At 38.9% G+C, this 12,603-nt stretch overlaps 1 protein-coding gene across 2 annotated transcripts in view; it reads right to left on the bottom strand.

The window, feature by feature from the left end:
- fcho1 (FCH and mu domain containing endocytic adaptor 1) overlaps window positions 1–10,539 on the bottom strand; it is an 86,354-nt gene extending 75,815 nt beyond the window's left edge. Inside the window, exon 1 of one of the 2 annotated variants that reach the window (XM_022670202.2) lies at window positions 10,387–10,539. The gene's annotated coding sequence lies outside the window, so the exon portion shown is untranslated. Of the gene's footprint in view, window positions 1–1,431; window positions 2,039–10,386 lie in introns of those variants that run through there. The other variant, XM_022670203.2, reaches the window with a different exon arrangement.
- Between the last annotated feature and the right edge of the window lie 2,064 nt (window positions 10,540–12,603).

The raw sequence follows: 12,603 nt of genomic DNA, 5'->3' as shown, positions 1-12,603 counted from the left end.
TCATCTCACTCCGTCAGTCTGTCAGAGTTTAGGCCATCATGTGCTTCCTCAGTGACCCAGATAGCCAACTTACTGGAGCTGCCCGAGTCTGAGAGGATATTTCCTCTGCATCCCAACTGAAACCACATTGTTATTTCCTTTCACCATCTCCATGTGACTTCTCTACTGCAGGCACTCTCCGCATTAGCAGCTCCTGTTATTGAAGGAGCCGAGGGAGCTGGAGCGAATCGGGAGGCACTGTATTACTCTACATTTAGCTCATTTTTATACTTAATAAAAGCTGTAAGAAGTGCTGAAAGGTGTGGCTGTTTATTTCACTTTCAGGATATTGCAACAAGAAACAGAGGGACCGCCCAGGGGATGAAAGTCTGGAATAATACTTTCGGAAACAAGGCCAACACCCTGGTTGATTGTCTTCGACTGAACGAAGAAGCTTAACAACTGACAGTCTTGTTGACCTTACCCAATTCCGGCCGAAAGAGATTTTTTAGGACAATCAGGGGTAGTCGGATTGCAGCATTTTAGTTTCTTTCTCTTTAGGTTTAGGGTTGAATGTTGGTTGTATTTAAAGGAAGATACGCAGTAAAAAAGCAAGACACTGATGCAAAGCACCAAATGCTATCTGAGCTGCAGTAACACCGCCTTTTTGTGAAGATTTAGACTGCTAAACATAAATGAGCGAGTTAAAAATCCAGGTCTGGGGAACCTGAAATTCATGTACAGTTCATGCACATACAAGTATACAAGTCATTAAAGCAACAGTCCGTAAGATTTTGGTATTTGATGGTATTTAGCGATTTCGAGAGCACTCTTTTGAAAACGTGTAATGTAAATAAATTGCAAGTCAGCAAACCTACCAGACATACCCGGAAAAAAATCTTACAGACTGCTGCTTTAAACACATCAGAACCAAATTTGAAAGTAGTTTGAAATAAGAATCCAATTGGATTTGTACAGACAAGTTAATCTAGACGCTCAAATAAGGTGAGATTCTAGCGTGTCTCTTGTCCGTCACTTATATAGCGCTTTTCCATCAAAAGAACTTTGGGTCCCACTGCGAACGAAAGTTCCTGGTTCTGGAACTTACATTTCTTGGTGAAAACACTGCAAACGGTTCAAGATTAGGTTCTCGAACCAGAACGTTGCCATTAAGATTGTGACAAACAATGACCACGTCAAATCCAGAGCGATAGAAGTAAGGGGGTACAAGAAGAACGCCGCCAAAGTTTAGTAGTTTGGATGCTGACCTTGATACCACAGCAACCCATGCAGACATGTTTCGTGATGCCTGGACGGGCAAAACCCTTCCAAAACTACCTTGCAGAAATTCATCTTAAAAGAACAATTAATCCAAATTGCCCGCAGTCGGAACATAGCCTAAGTAGCTGAGATCACCAACCAGATGGGGTGTCTAGATTCTCCTAGACTTACCGTGTTTTCTGCAGTCCTACTTTTAGATTGGTGACCCACCAACAAGGCTTGGCCTGCAGCACTGTGCTAGCCCACATTCCCATCTACGACCAACCGTTCGCCTCTAACCAAGCCTACATCCAGAGATCCTCCATCTGCTGCATGTTCTGCTTGCCCAGCTCTCGCTCATGGCACTGCCCTGTTTGGCACGGTGGCATCTGCCAAGCTACTACACCCTCCCAGTGGTCAGCCCCTTAAATTGGACATTTCCAGTGAAGCTCAAAAGGGCGGTTACCCCTCAGAGACGTCCGGAAGCTCCTGCTGCATGTTCTCCAGAGCCAAAAAGGAAAGGGCTGTGTCCCAAATCTTAAATTTCTACTAACCCAGTTTTCTGCGGAGGCTGACTGCACGCTACATGGGCAGGGATTCCGACACAGCAGGTTTCCTCAGCTCAGACTCAATCAACGGGGTCGGCTGCACAGTCGATTCAAATTTAAATGCAAAACTGGTCCAGATGCCTGTTCTCTCTCCCTCCATCTCTCACTCCCTTTCTTTCTTACTTTCTTTATCATGCTCTCCTTATTTTTATCCTTCTTCTCCATGCCACACCCTCTGTTATTCCCCCCCTTTCTTTCTCACCCACCCAATTCTTACTTTGGCCTACTGCCTTTAGATTATCCACCTCTTTTTTCCCCAGTCTTGCTTCCTCCTTTCACCCTCGCCATTTTTTTTTTACCTTTTCTACGCCTCTTTCTTGCTCCTTTCCCCCCTCCCTCTTTGCTCCCTTTTCTAGTTAATTTCTCCCCATTACATTTCTTCATCTTCTACATATTTTCCTCCTATTTCTCTCCCAAACATTCACTCTACACCTGTCGCCTTCTACTTTTCTTCTAGTCTTATCTTTCACTTACCTTTTCTTACATTTTCTTTTTCTTTCCTTCTCTACCATCAACTACTTCATCCATTTCTATTTGTTATCCCTGTATCTTTCCTTTTTAACTTCACTCTCCTCTCACATTCCCTTCTTCACAATCATTTGTCCTCACAACACTCATCTTCATTTTGTCTTCTCGTTTCACATTTTTTTTTACTAGTCTTTTTTTTTTGTTCTGTTTATTTTTCCTCCATTTCTCTCCTTAATCATTCTTACCTTCACCTGTCGGCATCATTTTTGTCTACTTCTCTCCTTCTAAATCTTCTCCCAGTCTCACCTTTCACTTTCACTCTCATTTTGACCTTCTTTCTATCTCTATCTTTCTTATCCTCCTCTCTACCTTCTCTTATATCTGTTCTTTTCTTTCAGTCACATTTCTCAGCTTCTTTTGATTTCCTTCTACATTTATGCTTGTCACCCCTCAACTTCCTTCTTCCCAATCTTGCATCCTTTGTTGGTTTTATTTCTTCTACTTCCTGTTCCTTTTAATTATTTTCTTGCTGTATTATTTGTCCTTACACTTTTCACCCCTGCCCCAGCCCTCCTTCTAACTTTTCTTTCTCTTCTCTACCATTTTCCTACCTTCCTTTGCCTCTTTCTTTTCCCTCTTCCCAATCTTTTATCCCTTTTTCTTAACTCTTTCTTCTTCCTTTTACCTTTCAATTTCCTTCCCTCTCAGTTTCTCTCCCAGTTATTCTCACCTTCAACTGTCACCTTAATCTTGTCCACTTTCGTCTTTTTAATCCTTTTGCAGTTCCCTTTTTCACTTAACTTTTCTACCATCGCTCTGTCTTTCCCTTTCAATCTTGATCTTTTCCCTACTGCAATCTATTTTCTGTATTTGTCATATTTTCACTCTGGTTCATTTTTGCTCTTCGTGCGTTTCTGGTCTCGATTCGACCCAGATATCAAACATACTCCTTTTATTAACTGCTGATAATGCACAGTTTAATCTGATACATTAGCCAGATAACACTAAATACCACAGCTGTGGACAAATGCTGTCTCTGCTCCATGCTAAACTGAGCGCAGAGTGTGCAGTGTACACTGTTCGCAGCTTTCTAGCTTATGGGCCAGACAGCGCTGACCAATCAGAGGAGACGACATGCTTGTGTGGTTTATTGGTGCATATTTTGGTGTGTTTAGGTTTATGCCTGTGTGAAACCAAACCAAACAGAGGGAGAAAATGCTCAAAAAGGACAATAGAAACCAACTCCAGGTGTGAAAACGCCCTTAATCACATTTCTGCAATTTCTTTCTGTTCCCTTTCCACCTTCATTTTTTACACCTCTATACTTAGTCTTACCCATCTACTTGGTCTTAGTGTGTTCTTTCAGTTTTATTTCTCCTTCTTTAACTGGTACTTTTTTTCTCCACTACTTCTTTCCGACTAACCTGATCTCCAGCTTCTCTTTCTTTTTCCTCTTCTTAAATCTTCATTCTTGTGTTTCTGTCTTTGTTTCTTAGTTTCTTTCCCTCTCTGTGTGGAAAAGCCTTCAGCTCAAGAGTTCGTCTAGTCGATGTCTTCAAGTAGACCGACCATCTTAAACCAAGAAAACAGCTCCAACAGTCCCTTCTATGTCTTTGTGTGTGTGAGCGAGACAAGACGGGCTAACAGGGACCCGATAATGGCATGGGCTTGGCCCGGACTCAGGCGGCCCACTTCGGGGTCAAAGCCACCACTGTTCCCCCATTTAATAAGACCGCCGGCACAGGGAGCTGACAGCTGTGTGTAAGGTCTGAGAGGGAGTGAAGCCGAGCCAAATCGCTTCCCTCTGAGTGGACTGAGCTCAGGGTGGGCCAATACGGCCAACAATAGGATAGTGTCATAAATCATTTTATCATGCACTGTTCTGGACACATACGTCCAGAGAAAGGGATCCAGAAAAACCTTCTAAAGATTTTTTAAGCTACTTTGAGGGCACCAGATTGCTGACCTCTCCTACACTAAGCTGTGGAGCAGTGGAACTACATTGTATGGAGAGATGGTGCTCCATCCAATACCTTTGGGGTTTTGGGAAGAGGTGGACTGCAAAAACTATGTAAACCTTCCCAGGAAAGTAGAGGCTGTTGCTGCAGAATAATGGATAAATGCTAAATCATTAAAAATAGCCTTAATTTCCGAAGAAATCTAGGGCTGGACAATATTCCAAATAGCCAACATTTATACCATGATAAATTTCATAATTTTGCTCCATGCAATTTAATACGATATTAATATAAATAGCATGAGGGAAGCATGAAGTGCTGTAAGATTTTGTAGGAAAACAAAACTGCACTGACTTTGGACTTGATAATAAAACACAGTGGATCAACACCAGCAGATGACAGACATGTCTCTCCAAACCATCACTGATCATCAGTAAATTTTACATTTCATTTGTAAATCAAGGGAGCAGAGTCTAGAGGAAGAGTGGAGAGACACACAGTCCAAACTGCTTGAGGTCTAGTGTGAAGTTTCCACCAATCAGTGATGGTTTGGATAAAGAGACATGTCATCTGCTGGTGTTGATCCACTGTGTTTTAATATCAAGTCTAAAGTCAGTGCAGTTTTGTTTTCCCACAAAATCTTACAGCACTTTATGTTTCCCTCTGCTACTGACAACTTTTATGGAGATGTGGATTTCATTTTCCAGCAGGACTTGGTACACTGCCCACACTGCTATAAAAGTACCAATTGGTCTTAAATAATATTCTAACTTTTTGAGACACTGATTTTTGGATTTTCATTGATTGTAAGCCATAATCATCAACAATAAAATAAATAAACACTTAAAATAGATCACTCTGTGTGTAATACATCTATATAGTATACGAGTTTTACATTTTGAATTGAACAATTGAAATAAAGTAACTTTTCAATGATTTTCTAAATTTTCTGAGATGCACTAGTATAAATATATTCTTTTAATATGTACATCTCAATTGAAGACATACGTATCCTATTCAAATCTTCTGAAAATAACATCCAGCCTGTGTGAATGTTTTTCTATGATATAATTTGTCATTTTTAGGTTAATACATCTGCATCAAACTTTTAAAATGTACTGCACTATTAGTGTAGGGCTCTAAATGTTTAAAAGTCAATGTGCAGTAAAACTTGCATTGGATCGGATGACGACTAATCGCCCAATCAAAAAAAATAATCGTCAGATTAGTCGACTACTAAAATTGCAATAGTTGCAGCCCTACAACCAAGGCGAGACGAGACAAGACAAATTCTTTGAGAATGGACTCAAGACTGGACTACAGCTAGGCCTGTCACAAAAATTGCAATATTGATTTATCGTACAATAAATTAACATGACCTTAAACATTTTTGATAACGTGATGAATCGTCTATTGTATTTGTTTGTATGTTTGTTCACATATATAACAGTAAACAGTATTTTAGGCAGTCATGCTTCAATAACTGACTTCATACAGACTAAATTAGGTGAAGAAATAGGTATAAAATTCCCAAACTAATTATAATAAATGATTAACTAAAAAAAAAAAGTGGTATTTAATAGTCTTAAAAATTCAAAAAATATCGTCTATCGCAATACATTCTGGGACAATACATCGTCCACAAAAAATTCTTATCGTGACTGGCCTAACTACAGCACTACCTACCAAACCCCCACCCTGCCCCCTTACTGATCCCACCGCACCACACCCACCCCAAGCTCTAAAAGCTCTATTGTGATGAGTGAGGAAGGTGGCTAGCCTTAGGTTGATTAGCAGCGGGTGATAATGAACGCTTATCAACACCCTCCTACCCTAAACCCTAACACACACACACACACACCCACACACACACACCCACACTTCCCCCGACAGAACAGCTTACAGCACAGAACCTGAAACAACACACTTCTGCATGCACTGCTGAGCTGTAATGGATTGAGTTGCAGAGGCCGCGGTGCTCAACCGACCGTCATACCAAGCTTCTGTTAGACTCAGGTTTAGATTTATTACACATTCGGGGGCCCTTTATTTTACGGTTGTTGTCAGAGATGTTCATTTTTGGCAGCGGCGATTCTAGATACAGAGGTTAAAGGATGAACCCAGCCAGAGCACCCTCCCTAAAAAAAAAAAAAAATCTAAACTGTACATTGGCCTTTTTAAAATAAGATTTTTTTGTGTACGTTATATATTGTCCCAGAAATTATTAAAGCACAACGACTCGGTTCTGATACATCAGCTCACAGAAGCCCTGTGCTGCAGACATCACCCTAGGAGTGATGTGGGGAGAGAGCGCCATCTACCCACCCGGAGTGAGCAGGGCCAATAGTGCTCCCTCTGAGCGCCGGCAGCTTGATGGCAAAGCTGCACGAGCGGGGGTTCGAACCTGCGACCTCCTGCTCATAGTGGCAGCGCTTTAGACCGCTGGACCACTCGGCACCCCAAATGAACTGATTCTAAAATGCAAATATCATTATCTATTAGGGGTGTGACGAGACACTAATATCACGAGACGAGACGAGATACAATACTGGGTTCACGAGAACGAAATGAGATTTAAAAATAACATTTTAAAGAAAACGTCAGTTTTATTTGACAAACTCTTATAACGCAAACTTAACACACTGGTTTCTCTCACACATTGATTCTATAAGAAATAGAAATAAGAATAAAAAATAAAAATAACACTTTTCTAGTTCTTATATAGTGCAAACAATAAGTGCAAACCACAACCAGTCATATTAAGTCTATGGTTTGTGTTTTTTCTCCTAAATCTCTTGTAATTTAACTATGCATAACCACAACCAGTCATATTAAGACTATGCTTGAAGTGCAAACAGAGACAGAACATGTTTTTAAATACAGTACAGAGTTAAGAGATTAGTACAACTGCCTATGAAACAGTCACGTGTACCATTTACTTACAGTATTTACTAGGGCTGTGAATCTTTGGGACAGTAAGAGCACTGTCGCGCGGCTCTTTTTACTGTACCGCAGAGCTCACCTACTGTTTTTTTCCCCCCCGCGAGACAGGTTTAAGCTTGACGGGAAATATCGGCACGTTTTAAATAAGCTGAATAATTTTATAAAAGTATGTAGACTTTTGCTGTTTAGTCCGGGGTATGTGATGCGATGCGATGAAAAGTTGAGCCAAAGTGAACTTTATGCAAATGAATCCAACCAAAGGAATGAGTCTATTTAATAATTAATAGTTATTAATATATAGCAAATGTAGCTTGTATAAAACCATTTCCCCATTTCTTAAATGGCACCACCTGTGGTTTCTGAGAAACCAGATCTATCAATAACCTTTATTTGAGAAGAAACACTGGATCTACCTGGTTGAACCTGGTTGCTGTAGAACCTTAGTAACGCCCTTGATTTCTAAGAAAACAGTACATAAGTTGGTGTCAACACACTTTACTAAAGTGGTGCTCCTTGTAGTAAAAACACAGAAAAAAAAACAACAACATATGAGCCAGAGAAACTGCTGTGAGCAACCACAAGTACCATTCTAAGCATCGAATGTTAGATTAGTCACAGTATAGTACACTATATCGCCATTCAAACCATTTGCAAACCAAACAAGCTGCCCTTTAGCAGGCATGCAAAATGTAGGCCACCAAATTGGAGCTCTTGCACCTTGGTGGTCACTCACTCTGAACGCTGTAAAAGCTCTAATTTATCCACAGCTGTAGATATATATTACCTGCTTTTAAGAACTTAGAGAAGCTCTTTGACAAGAAAAGTAGGTTAAAATACAGTTAAGAAGATGAATGAAAGCGTAATTAGAGACTCTGTCTTCTTCATTAAGGTGCTTATCTACCATTATCATTACCATTACAACAAACCATGCTATTGCAACCCGCCAGCATTTAGGACATTCCCAATCTGTATTGGTTAAAATATATAGCATTTCCAGCATTACAATTTAGCACTTTACACAGCCTTCCCCAATAACTCTTGAAACTTGGTGGTCACTGAAATTGTGTAATTATAAATGCTGTAATTTGTCCACTGTTGTAGATATAGGCTAGTATCTGTTTAAAATACATTTAAGAGCAGGTTTAATTAGATACAGTCATATGAAAAAGTTTGGGCACCCCTATTAATCTTAATCATTTTTAGTTCTAAATATTTCAGCCATTTCAGTTTGATATATCTAATAACTGATGGACACAGTAATATTTCAGGATTGAAATGAGGTTTATTGTACTAACAGAAAATGTGCAATATGCATCAAACCAAAATTTGACCGGTGCAAAAATATGGGCACCCTTATCATTTTATTGATTTGAATACTCCTAACTACTTTTTACTGACTTACTGAAGCACAAAATTGGTTTGGTAACCTCATTGAGCTTTGAACTTAATAGCCAGGTGTATCCAATCATCAGAAAAGGTATTTAAGGTGGCCAATTGCAAGTTGTTCTCCTATTTGAATCTCCTCTGAAGAGCGGCATCATGTGCTCATCAAAACAACTCTCAAAAGATCTAAAAACAAAGATTGTTCAACATAGTTGTTCAGGGGAAGGATACAAAAAGTTGTCTCAGAGATTTAACCTGTCAGTTTCCACTGTGAGGAACATAGTAACGAAATGGAAGACCACAGGGACAGTTCTTGTCAAGCCCAGAAGTGGCAGGCCAAGAAAAATATCAGAAAGGCAGAGAAGAAGAATGGTGAGAACAGTCAAGGACAATCCACAGACCACCTCCAAAGAGCTGCAGCATCATCTTGCCCCATCTACCTCACCATGCTGACACAAGACAAAACAAAGATGCTCCCCAGAAGCTCCTGCACCTTGTTATTCACTGTAATTGGTGCAATTATGCAATTATTAAAATGTTGTACAGATGTTAGCTAAGTTAAATGTTTAGAAGATAAATGAAGACATAATTAATTAGAGACTCTGTCTTCATTAGTGTGCTTTTTTATCTAAACCATTACATTCAAACATGAGGTAACAACTAGGATTGTAGGGTTCAGGGCATTGATGAACTGGCTTTGTTGCAGATTTTGACATTTAAAACGTTCAAAAGAATGTTTTTCCCCAGGTTTTTCCCCAGTCTACCCCAGCATGCTGACACAAGACAATGAGAACAGGTTTAAATAGCTACAGTTTAGAACATAAATGAGACCATATAGTGACTTATCTAGATCATTATAATCATGCTGTAGCAACTTGCCAATGTTGAGGACATTCATCAGCTGGATTTGTTGCAAATGTTGATATTTTAAAACGTTTAAATGATGTTTTTCCAAGGTTTTACCCAGTCTACCTCACCATGCTGACACAAGACAACACAAAGATGCTCCCTAGTAGCTCCTGCACCTTGGTGGTCACTGTAATTTATGTAATTGCTGCAATTTATTCAATGTTAAACGTCTAAAAGATGACCCCATATAAACCCATAATTAATTAGAGATTCTGTCTTCATTTGTGTGCTTATTTATCCAAACCATTACACACAAACATGCTACACATCAACTTGCCAGGGTTCAGGACATTCATAAGGTGGCTTTGTTGCAAAATCGGACATTTAAAACGTTTATATAAATGTTTTTTCCCAGGTTTTTACCCAGTCTACCTCACCATGCTGACCCAAGACAACACAAAGATGCTCCCCAGTAGCTCCTGCACCTTGGTGGTCACTGTAACTGATGTAATTGCTGCAATTTGTTCAATGTTTAACGTCTAAAAGATGATCCCATATAAACCCATAATTAATTAGAGACTCTGTCTTCATTTGTGTGCTTATTTATCTAAACCATTACATTCAAACATGCTGTAGCAACTTGCCAGGGTCCAGGACATTCATAAGGTGGCTTTGTTGCAAAATCTGACATTTTTAAAACGTTTAAATTAATGTTTTTCACAGGTTTTTACCCAGTCTACCTCATCATGCTGACACAAGACAACACAAAGATGCTGCTCAGAAGCTACTAGAGCCAGAGCTCACTCTCTCACAGCAGCAGCAGCAGCACTGAGAGCAGCACCACACCACAGACACACCGCCGTTTCTCCTGTAAAAACACAGCCAGCGCGCTTATAAACGCTTATAAGTCACTGAAAATATCGTAATAGACATTTTACCTCGTTTTGTGTCCAATAAAACCGGTACAGCTCATTTTCCTCGCCGGTAAAACCCGGTAAACCCCACTGGCGTTTCGCTGCCGTGCCGAGTTCAATGTGATCTGATAGTAGCCAGCAGTTGACAGTGGCCGCTAAGCCCCGCCCCCCTAATCTCCACCTTTTCTGATTGGCTGCACTCTCCTCGTCGCTCCGTCGTCACCAAAGAAACGCAATATAAGCATGGTAACCGCTAGTGGGCGTGTCCCAAAAGGAGAAACAGCAGCCAATAGCAGTACAGTTTGATGCCCAGGGGCGACGCCCACCTGTTAGTCGGCGCTCTCATTGGTGGACAGACAAATCCATCACCAAACAGGCGGGAACGGTTGAATTAGATTATGATAATTTATGCAAATATGTTCGCTGCCGGTGGCTCCCCGCGCTAATTATCATAAAGGCGGCAGACTGAATTATTATGCAAAATAGAAAAAGAAGAAAATAGGAAAAGGTGACCATGCATAAAAATTAGAATTGAATTAAAATTGAATTAAAAGAACAAATTTTTCTGCTTTATTCAAAAATAATTAGATGAATTAAACATAAGATAAAAGTGTCTATGCAAAATATGCAACTATACTACTATAAACTACTATAAACTATAATATTATGACTATATACAGCTCTGGAAAGTCTAGAAGTTTCTCTGATTTTGCTATTTATAGGTTTATGTTTGAGTAAAATGAACATTGATGTTTTATTCTATAAACTACAGACAACATTTCTCCCAAATTCCAAATAAAAATATTGTCATTTAGAGTATTTATGTGCAGAAAATGGGAAATGGCTGAAATAACAAAAAAGACGCAGAGCTTTCAAACTTCAAATAACGCAAAGAAAACAAGTTCATATTCATAAAGTTTTAAGAGATCAGAAATCAATATTTGGTGGAATAACCCGTGTTTTTAATCACAGTTTTCAGGCATCTTGGCATCATGTTCTCCTCCACCAGTCTTACACACTGCTTTTGGATAACTTTGATTTTACTCCTGGTGCAAAAATGCAAGCAGTTCAGATTGGTTTTTATGGCTTGTAATCATTTTTTAACATAAATATAAATATAAAAACAATGTAATAGATTTTACATGGCTATACTACTACTCTGTAATTTGTGTTATGGAGTAATTCCACCAACATTTCAGTATAAAGCTTTTTTGCTTTTTCCTTCAGTGTTTTAGTTTAATGTTCTATTATTTACAATATTTTATTGTTTTTTATTTATTTATTTGAAAGGGCCATTTCTACAATTAAAACACACTTATTTGGATTGATATATTATACATATACTTACTTAATTGTCTACACTCATTTTAGTCAGTAAATGTATACATTTCCTGGCTTATTTATTATAAGTAAAGTCTGGATTTATTTTCTTTTATTCTGAATGTACAGTAACTGCTGCCGCATTTAAGTTCTACTAAGGCCAAGGTTGCCTTACAATACTCTGCAGAGCTGGGCTGCACCAATATTGTGTAAATTCATATACTATACTATTCCTATATGCATACTTTAGCTTTCTGGGACATGGCAAAAGTCACTGGACATGATACTAGTTCCTTTCAGAGTAAATATATATCATAATAAATATGATTTTTTTTTTATTATGAAAATTACAACAAATAGTAAAATCCTAATATTTAAAAAAAAGGCATTATTAGATTTGTTTATTAGACAAGAAAAAAACATATAGAGTGACTGGACTGAAATGATCCACATATACAGTGCATACATTCATTAATAATGACTGAATTAACAGCTTGGTATTGCGTTTTAAATTATTAATTTGGGTCAGATATTCAAGCGAGCAGCCCTGCAGTGCTGATATTCAATTCAGTTAATGTTAAAATGACCCCATTGTCCATTTACTCTATAGACAAAAGTATTGGGACACCTCAGTGTTCATTGTTTCTTTTAAAATGAATCATTGGAGAATTGGATTTCATTCAATTCAGTGACGAATTGTGACACACACCAGCAGATGACATGTCTCTTTTTCCAAACCATCACTGATTGGTGGAAACTTCACACTAGACCTCGAGCAGTTTGGACTGTGTGTCTCTCCACTCTTCCTCCAGACTCTGCTCCCTTGATTTACAAATGAAAAATTTACTGATGATCAGTGATGGTTTGGAGAGACATGTCATCTGCTGGTGTTGATCCACTGTGTTTTATTATCAATTCCTT

The sequence above is a fragment of the Astyanax mexicanus genome, chromosome 12 (assembly GCF_023375975.1).
Source record: "Astyanax mexicanus isolate ESR-SI-001 chromosome 12, AstMex3_surface, whole genome shotgun sequence".
NCBI classification, from domain to species: Eukaryota; Metazoa; Chordata; class Actinopteri; order Characiformes; family Acestrorhamphidae; genus Astyanax; species Astyanax mexicanus.
The sequence above is the reverse complement of the archived record's forward strand: the minus strand, read 5'-3'. Positions and strand labels throughout refer to the sequence as shown.